Raw genomic sequence first — 10,649 nt, forward strand, 5'->3', positions numbered from 1 at the left:
TGGGTAATTGACTACCTCCCTTTACATCAAGTCAGTCACTTGGCTGAAGGACGCTGGAGGTTTCTGGCTCCGCGGAGTAAGTGTGCGTGCGCGCGCGCGTGCCAAGGTCCCTTCTGTTCCCCCATTGGAAGACGGATGGACACAATCATGAGCTGTAATGTATGGTGTGTGGATGCAGTGTAGCAACACTGCCATCTTGTGGATATTTTGATGAGTTGCACCCCAACTTAAACTAAAATTCGCCAAAGACGTCTCAGGTGCTGAATTTATATCAAATTGATGGGGAATAACTTCTTCACTTCTATTATATAAAAAGCTTTAACATTTGTTAGCCTCGTGTTTGAATCTCTCTCTCTCCATTTGTTTCTTGGCCTTTATCTTACAGTAATCCGACAAGAAAAGGGGAAAGACATGCGGCAAAAGGAACCGACAACGGGAGGCGAACTTCGTGGCCGCTTCGAGGTCGATAGTCTCTGTAGACCCGAGTTTCAGTCATTTTTAACTTTTAAATTTAACGAAGCTTTTCTAGTGTTTTGAGTCTACAGCTGAACTGCTGCACGTCTCATACAAGTGGGTGTATGTTGTCCATCTGCGAGCCCAGGAGAGGGAGTGCGCGGATGCGCGCGCGCGTGTGTGTGTAAGCAGTGTGAAGCCCCCTCTCCCTGGCAGACGGGCATAGTGAAGACGGCTTAACACCAGAACAATGGGGTCCTTTGACCAAAAACGACGCCCCCAAGACATGTGGCCTCCTGTCACCTTGGCAACCCCCCATGGGATGGAGAGTGGGGTGACAGCTGGAGGGGAGGACTTACAAAAAAAAATGGAGTCTATTTCTTCCCACTGAATCTCCCGGTCTGTTTTTCTCTACCTCCTCTCCCGGTCTTCCTGAACGCCGAGGCCCTCGTGAATGTGGGTTACATCTCACTTTACAACTTCATGGGATTGACCTCGTGGGGGGTTGAAAGGAGGAGGTGGGGGGGTCGCCTCACCATCTAACTAGTTCAGGGAGAAATCGAAAAATAAAAGCCGACTATAAATCAGCTCTTTATAGGCTCAAGGATAAGAGAGCAATTGACAAATTTGGGGCGGCCCCGCGACGTTTTATACACTGTACGCTTGATTTTCCGCCTCATTTTAAGCACAAGTTACACGAGCCTCCTCATTTAGAGACCCGTTTCAATTAGTTAATTAGTAACTGAATGGTCTTAAGTTGTCTGGCCTTTCTGAGCTCGTCGCGGTGAGCCTCTATTATTGGTGCTAAGAGGGTATTTCTCTAAGCTCAACGCCGCTCTCCTATGGAGTGAAAGACGAGCGGGAGGAGGGCGCCGAAACAAAGGCGGCGCAACAACAAGAGACCCTCGAACTCCGCTCTTTGCTCTGCTGTCACAGTGCGTCTCTGTGTGCGTACAGCTGTGATTGGTTTAGACCCGCTCCGGACAGCTGCCGCTACTGCTGCAGCAAGGACATTTACCCCCAATAACTGCAGCGCAGTTCACTGAACTTTTCCCTTTTTGTCAGTTGTTGTTGTTGAACTCAATCAAATATCTCTGGGTATCTTCATGTGGTACATCAACTTTGTTTTTCTTTCGTTTTTGTTTTTTTACTAATGAAACTTTTGAAGAAGGCTTATAAGGCGACTTCCCAATTTCCCCGTTTCTTTTTTTTTTAGAACCCTACATCGTGTTCAACCTAACGTATATTTAATTAAATTCACTGTAAGGACTTAATGTTCAATCGAATAAACTTTCGATTGAACACGAAAGTTTATTTGTGTTCAATCGAACACTTCGAGTGTGCAAATTTTCACTTATTTTCACTGCTTTGTGAACAACTGAGTGAGCAAATAGTCCCACAGTTTAGGAACAAAGCTCAAAATGCTAATTTCCCTTTTGTCACTGAAAGCAGCATCAGTAGCATTAAAAGCAGAGCATATGTTGCACTGTATTAACATATTTCTTGTTAATAATCACCCCCTCTACCAGCTAGCAGTCGGGTCGCTTCGTGATTTGTACTGATGGTGCAGAGCTATAACAATATTTAACGTCAAGAATGCTTAAATCAAATCGATGTTTGAGGATCAAACTGTGGCTCATCTTCCAGCTGTCTTTGTGTTCAAGTTACACTTTTATGCAGGTGATGACTCTTTTTAATTGTCAACAATTATATGATTTGTGTGAAGCTTTCATGGACGTCCAAAGCTAAAAACAATTCTGGACTTTACTTCCTATCTGGGTCTATTCAGCCGTCTGCCCATATATTGTCTATTAATCACTTTGAAGTGAAATCTGTGGAAAATTTGGTTGTGTAAAAGTATGGACCTCCGTAAGTAATTTTAGCACATCAAACCTCCCACAAAACTGATTATGTTCTTCTGCATAGGAGAAAACACCAGAACACACAACTCAGCCTCATTACACTGTGAGACGCATCAACTATGTTCTTTACTGAGCTCTGTGTAAACGGAGGGCAAACGCAGTGTGTTGAGCAGAGGCAGAACAGGTCAGAGAAGCATACCTGCACAATTCTCCACCAGTGTTTGGACATGTCTCAACTTACTCTGAACGACAAAACCAGACGGAGCTGCTGACTAAAGGGTACAGACTTGCTCTATTAGAATGTTGATCTGGGGGAGATCAACATTCTAACATTCAGGCAATTTCTGAATATAAAGTGCAGAGGTGGGTGTACCTAAAAAATATACTCAAGTAAATGTGTACTCAAAAACAATCATTTAATTTAATGTTTAGAAACCACATCCTCAGGCAGACGCATCAAGAGTTGTGTGGGAATTTTGATATTTTATTGACCCAAATGAAAATAATAGATTTTTTTTCCCAAAATCAATTTCTTTCAATATAAAACGTATTTAACAAAGCGTGCGGGTATTTGTCTTGGTTAAATAGAAGGAGGTTGAAGAAGGTTTTGTTTTTACCCCCATTTTTACAAACTGGAAATGAAAAGTTATGTTTCCCAAACTGTTTGCTTATGGTTTCTTTTACAGTAAACAGTTTTTTGGTTTTGGTTTTTTTTTTTTAACCAAGGTTTTTACTCATGGTTCAGTACCTTCCACTTAGCAAACTAAAATCTCTGCGAGATAAGTGCAATTTTATCTTGTAGATAAGATTGGTTCTATATTAACCAAACTGTTAGCAGTGTATAATAATTTAAAGTTTATTCAAGGATTATTTTTTAATATACCAACACAGAATAGTAGATAATGGTGAAGTGGCTGAAAAGTGTGGCATGTGTGTGTGCAGAGCCACGGCAACAAAACATCTGGAACTTCCTTCTTTGATCAATGGCTTTTCTTCATCAGATGGCGCATAAAACCTTTGCAAATACCAATTTTCCAGACATGACAGATTCTCAGTGCCACCCAGGTCTGGACTTTGATTGGGCCATTCAGACATGTGAATATGCTTTGATCTAAACCATTGAGATAATTTTCCTGCTGGAAGGCGAACATCAAGTCTTGTGTAAATGTGGGCGAGTTTTCTCCGACCAGCCGTCCTCCATTCCACTCACATCACTGAGGAAAAGCATCACCACAGCATTATACCGCCATCGCTGTGTTTCACTGTGTTTGTTGGTCCTCGTGATGCTGTTGATCTCTAACATTTCTTCTTTTTTTTTTCTTTTTTTTTTTTTACTAAAAATTGAGCTCGGAGTTGGTCGGTATTGTTTAGCATTTTCACATTTGTAAACATGATTCTTAAAGTCTAAGTTAAAACAATTTTCAAAACCAGAAGATTTGTAGAGTGTAGATCATAATGGAACATATTGGAATTAACATCTGCTATCGGCAGATCTTAGTCTTTTTTTTTTTTTACCATATTGGTATTTGTCTGATTCCATCTTATTGCTGTTTGTGCATGGTACAAGCCACAGTGCTTGCAATCAGGGACATGCACAGATGGACAGCAGGTGGTGCTAGAGAACCTGTGGACAAAAAAAACCTACCCTTCCAAAAAGTTTTTTTCTTTTTATGTTTTTTTTCTATATATATACCATGTAGTGTGTGGCCCAATGTAACATTTCACTCTTTAAAAGCCTACACAACCAAACTCCCAGACGTGTGTAATAAATCTCACCCTGCTAAGGCAGCTGGTGGTTCTACGGCGCCTCCTAAGGTGCCCCTTTCATCCTCTTGAGCACCTGCCCCCAAAAATATTTGTGCGCCACTGCTTGTAATGTCAAAAATAGACGGCGCTGAATTTGGCTCGCCAAACTACATTACACCGACAATCAGTGACGAGACGCAATCTGACCTTGGTGCGGGAACGCTCGATCCGTCGACACACTGCCGCGTTGAAACGCGGCCAACACGCGAGAAGAGCCGCGACGCAGAGGCTTTGACTCGGCTCCGCCTGCAGAGAGAACTCATCCCCGGAGGTGACCCGATGGAGATCTGCGCTGGCTGACCGGCTCCTGTGTGAGAAATGAACCAGGCTGACGTGTGTCAGCCGTGATGAATGAGCAGGTGTTTGGGTCGGTGTTAAGTAAATGGAGTCGTTATTGATGACCTCCAAGCTCTCTGACTGTTGCCAGTATCAGTGATGATTTCCAGGCCCCCCCTGCTCGCAGTAAGAAAGAAAGAAGAAAAGAGTTTGTTGTTCTGGGATTCTTCGGGTCAGCGAAGGACTCACAGCCTCGGGGGAGAAGCAGTGCTGACTGCCAGAAGCGGGGTTAAGTTGAGTTGCGCGGAGCGATGACCTCGGAGCGGGAAGTTCACAGGCAGTCGCCTCCGAGTGGACTGGCTGCGACTCCATCCTGTCATGACGGCCGCTGCTGATTCCCGTCCCGATCCCGTTTCCAAAGCAGTGGAGATGAGGCACGACATGAAACGCAGAGTACAGCTGCAGTCAGAAGTCTGCAGATGCTCATGTTCCTGTATGTGGGACATTATAGGTGCTTTTAAACCGGGAGGATCTTCAGTCAGTTTTAACCACACTGGTGGTTGCCGAGAAACCAAACCAGGAGCCATCAGCTCAGCAAATGTCTGGCATAATTCTGGTTTAATTTGTAGCCGCTTCTTGTGTGTCACTGCTGGAGATCATTTTAATTTATTAGTTTCCTGACGAAGACAAATGCTTTCAATTTACCTGTTTTATGCTGGAGTCTCCCTAAATAATTTGGTGGGGGTTTTTTTTGTTATGTTTTGTTTTATTTATTGATTTTTTTTTTTTTATCAAATAAAAATAAGACAAAATCTGAATCTTATCCAGCTCTATCCACGCATAAACCACCTCTTGAACATAGCTGTGATTGGAGGAAGTGAAGGTCATCGTCTTCCTTCAGTATTGTGCTTGAAAACAGGCCTCTTGCATGATGCTGCAACCACTGTGTCTCAACATGGCTCAAGGATTATGACAAAAAAAGAGAGGAATATTATTTGTAGAAAACAACTGAATTAATAGTTTAATTTGGAGGAATCAGTAAAGTCAGCCATGTCAATGAGTAAGTGTTAAATTAAGCAAACCAAACCCCAGGAGGATAATCATGGACAGGGAAGGAACAGGCTCATTACCTCACTAATGCAGCCTTTATATGGGGGAGAATGACCCCCTATATATAGCACTAAAGGTGTTTCCAATTAGTGCACCTGCTGCTCTCCAGCCAATGAATCTCCTCCTGCAGCAGCTCAGTCACCTGACAGGAATGCCCTACATGCTTCACAGCTGGTCGTCACTGTGGGCAAATACGTGCATTTTCATGTTGTCTGACCATAAAACCAGAAGCCGTGTGGCTTGTTGTTAGCGACAGCTGCACATGAGCTTGTAGAGGCCAACCTTAGAGCTGGTCAGCACCCAGTTAGAGATGGTGGCGCAAAATGTCCCTCCGCTTTGGTCAGGTGTCCAAACATCTTCCAAATGAATTTCAAGCATGAGGAAACCAATCAATGTAAATGAGCCCTACCAAATCTGAAAAAAAAGAGTGGTTAAATATTCAGCCATATTCAGAATTGTACCAGAAGCTAGTAATAAGTTAGAATTGGCTTAAATGAGCTAAACCTAAGCTAAGTCTAGCTTAGCTTCTGCTAACTCTGACTAACTCTAGCCTAGCTTGTGTTAAAGCTAGAGGTGAGCTAACTCTAATTAAATCTAAATTATCTTGTGTTAAACTAGAGCGGAGCTAACTCTGACTAACTTTAGCCTAGCTTGTGCTAAGCTAGAGCGAAGCTAACTCTAACTCTCCCAGTAAAGGGTCTGGATACTTATGAACATGATATTTCAGTTTTTCTTTTTAAACAAATTTGCTACAATTTCTACATTTCTGTTTCTCTCTGTCAAGATGGGATGCTGAGTGTGCGTTCATGAGACATAATATGAACTCTTTCATTTTACCAAATGGTTGCAATGAAACAAAGAGCAAAAAATTAAAGGGGTCTGAATACTTTCCATACCTACTGTATGTATATATTTCAGCTTGTATACATGGTAAAGAAAATGCCTGATAAATTCAAACATGTGCACCTTGCTTTTGCTTTAAAAAGAAAATTCAAGTTGTTTGGCAGAGAACAGCTCCTGTCCTGAAAGAACGGCTCGAATAAATCATTAAGACACCAAAGTTATTTCATCTTTTATGTCAAAGATGGAAAAATGAAAACTTCTGGTCACAACTGCAGCTGCCCGCAAGAATTAGCCCACAGCTGCAGCGACGCTTTGAAATCTTTTTTCAAAGGCTCACATGAAAACGAAGCGATGATACCGTACAGAGATGATAACTTCCACTCAACTGTTTTCACATTTCAAACCTGGAGAGCATCTGCTAAACCAGAACCCAGACCGGTTCCTCGGTTCTGCCTGCCTGCCCCGGCAGACGATCCTTCATGCGACACCCTGCGGTACTTACACATGTTTTCACTCTTTCTGTACCAAATGTTGCGGACGTTTGTTGTGCCACATGCAGCGATACCAGAACATTTCTGGAATACTGGTTGGCAGAAATGCCTTTGGGTTTATTTTCTTGGGATGTGCGATATTTTTGTTCCAGTTCATTCGAGATGTGAGTGTAAACTCTGCTGCACTGAAAACTTGGCCACTTGGCCTTGGCTAAACCACAAACATCCATGTACTTTAAAAGCCTGTTATGTGATGGACCAAGATAAAACAGTGCTGAAATAGAACAAAATTCAACTATTCAATTTGGGGGAGGGGGGTTGTAACAATTTAGTGCGCATCCTTATTTCCTTGAAATAATCTTAAGAAACATCTTACCATCAACTCTCCCTTGCCCACCTTGGTGTGTTCTCCCACATGAACTGGACAGTTCAGGTGGGACAGAACCGCCCAGCCAGCATGCCTAGATGGGCCCCATGTGGGGGAAAGGAGGGCTGATATATGGGTCCCATATGGGTTTGTCCGCTGGTTCCTAAATGGACAAACCCATGTGGGCCACCACCATATAGGGCCCATGTAGGGCCCATGTGGGCTGTGGCCCTACATAGGCAAACCCATGTGGGGCCATCGTGGAACCCGTGGACAAACCCATATGGGATCCATATGGCCTGCCCTCCTTTTCCCCACATGGGGCCCACCTAGGCATGCTGGCAGGGCGGGAGTCAGAGCCAAAACTAAACTCATATTAGTTACGTTCCCATCCAAGTATCATGTAAATTTTAAGCAAACTTTTGAAATGTCTCAAAAAAATAAAAATAAAATGGTTTTAATTTAAAAGTGTGTAATGTGATGGACCAAGACGAAACATGGATGCAGTTGGCGTGTAACACCTATTTACACACCAACTGCTCCACTGAACAGAGAAAATGTTTTTTTTTTTTCTTTTCAGTCAAAGAAAAGAAAAAAAGTCTAAAAACTCCTGGAGCTGAGCTCACGCGGTGCTTCACATTGTTTCCAGGCAGCAAAAATGTTCACGACTAAAAAATCAGGATGGATGAGCTGTGATATCATCATCATCATCATCATCATCATCACTCTCCGCTTGCACATACCGTTGTCTCTCCCTCCACACGCAAAACCCAGTAAAACCCCCCTCCGTCTCCTCCACCTGCACCAGATACCGTTGCCCTGAACGCACCAGAGGCGTTTATCACCTCCAGCGTCATATGCGATGCAGACGCATGTCGCCTTATTATCGCACGTCTCTCAGGAAAATCTGCAATTTCCATTTAAAACCAACATGATTACAGAATGTCCTCCATCTGTCGCCTCTTGCTGCTACTGTAGGCCGGGGAGACGAATGTGCACATTGTTACACGCACACAAATATAATTAACCAATTAGGGACAGTATTGAATGAATAACTGATTCATCACAGTTTACATAATAACAGTGGAGATCATTACTGCCTCCGTAATGCAGTTTAGCTCCACCGCGGAGGGTTGGGGAGATTATTCGTGGGAATGTACACTTTCTTTTTTTTTTTCTTCTTTTTTTTTGATCCCCCATTACCCTGCGGCGGAGCACCAAAGTGGCATTATTAATACAAATGGCTATGAGGTGACCGGCTTTTAATACACGTCGCTCTGATTGGATCAAGAGATGGCCCGTCGTTTGCTTTCGCGTCGGCATTAATCGACACGAACCCTCCGGACATAAATCCCCCCCGATCCGGGCCGAACATTAAGACTGAAGAGGTCTTAATGTTCTGCTGCGAGAGCGGCTTGTTTGTTCGAGTAAATGAGCGCACAAAAGGTCACAGGGCAGCAGCGTGGAGGTGGTGGGGGGAGGCCAAAGCTCGCTGAGCTGCAGGAGCTTAGAGCCCCCCCACCAACACCAACACCACTGAGGAGGACCAGACCCACAGGAATGCGTATGTGTGTGTGTGAGAGAGAGAGAGAGAGAGAGAGAGAGAGAGAGAGAGAGAGAGAGCGAGCACGTTCCGGAGGCCGGCATTGTTGTCTGCGGCGCATCCTGCCCTGCAAACACTGCGGAACTGCTGCTGCCTGCACTCCAACACACTGTGACACTCTGGGAAGGAGTGTGTGATGTGGGAGGTCTGGAGAGCCAAACAAGGCATCATGTGAGATGAGTTCTGTTTGTTGTGTGAAAGCAGAGAAACCTTCTGCGGTGCAGAACTTCTCCCCTCCTGAGGTTGAAAGGAGCAGCGTTATGTGTTTCCCAGGCTCACTGTGCCTTTTTGTAAAGTAATCAACTAACTATGTTGACTTCAGTTGTTCTAAAAATGTTTTAAATATTAAGTATGACTTAAAAGAAATTTGACTTCCTGATTTAACGCCTTGAAATTGGGCCTCTGTGTCTTTAAAAACTCCTGATCTTTCTGAAACTACTCCTTCAGGAAGTCATCACTCCTCTACCTTTAATGATGTTTTTACTAGTGTTTGAGAAGTAGCTTCTATAATGAGCTCAGAGGATTAGCAGTTCTGCCTTGTGTTTGCTAATTGTTGCTGGCTAGTCTGAAGGAGCTGAGTTTGGGAGTGCCAGGGCTCTGTGAGGCAGAAGCTTGGAACTCTGGAGGAGGCGTTGGGCCTTGAAGGCGGCGCTAAGTCCAACTAAACTCTTTCCACAGCTAAATCATTGCCGAAGGATTTCTCAAACATGCATGAAAGAATCAAGGCGACACTCCTGGTATGTTTTTGATTTGGGAATAACATTATGACATGATTTAAAGCTAAAAAGGTTGAATTTTAGATAATCCTGCCCCTTTAACAAACAGACATAACCAAAGGTGGGTGGAATTCTCAAAAACTGAACCCAAGTTAGAGTAGAACTGTCTCAACATAGTTTTTACTCAAGTAATAGTAAAAAGGTACTTGGTATGAAGAGTACACAAAGCTGGGATATGTAGCTTTTATTAAAAAAACAACAAAAATTTCCATATTAGTTAAAACTCACCATGTCATGAGACCAGTAATCTGTGAAAAGATTGATCTCCTTCCTGTCCTGGTGTTGCTGTGGTGATCTGTGTTTTGTGTATTTATTTTGAGGTTTTTCTGTGTTTATTTGCCTGTTCCCCTGTGAGTCTCTGTCTTCCCTGTTGATTGTTCCCAGCTGTGTCTCATTTCTTTGATTACCCTCCCAATGTATTTAGTTCCACCTGTTGTCTTTGTTTCTTGTCGGATCGTCGTCGTGTAACGTCATCATGTAATGTCGTCCTGTTCCGTAGTCATTAAATTATCATTATTCATCACTTCAACCTGGGTCTGCCTGCGTCCTACCTCACCACCACCAAACCACCATCATGACAGTTGCCATCTGAAGAAATGCATCGCTCCCATCCAGAAACAACCAGTCAGAGCCAGGAGGAGGGTCTCAGCGATGTCAATCAGGCTCGTGTATGCTGGTCAATCTGTTAACGGTGGACAAAGAACTTACTGTTATTGTTTATCCGCTGTCATCGGCGGCCACGCTAACTTCTATATAGACTTAGCATTCACGACAGGCTCTGCTAGCTGCAACGTAGCACAGAGTAAGGGCGGAGAATATTTCATATAGATAACATGATAACATAATTAATAACATGATAACATAATTCCCCTTACCTCCCCCCCCCAAAAAAAAAAGATACACAAATAAATGTAACCAAATAAATAACCAACTCTGGACACAATCAATGTCCCCAACAAAGAGCAGCTAATTAAAGTGTGACCATCTCTTTTTTTATTGATCTTCCTTCCTGTAGTTATTGTATCAAACAAACTCTGTGTGTGTGTGTGTGTGTGTGTGTGT

Source organism: Poecilia formosa, unplaced genomic scaffold (genome assembly GCF_000485575.1).
Source record: "Poecilia formosa unplaced genomic scaffold, Poecilia_formosa-5.1.2 Scaffold167, whole genome shotgun sequence".
Classification (NCBI taxonomy): Eukaryota; Metazoa; Chordata; class Actinopteri; order Cyprinodontiformes; family Poeciliidae; genus Poecilia; species Poecilia formosa.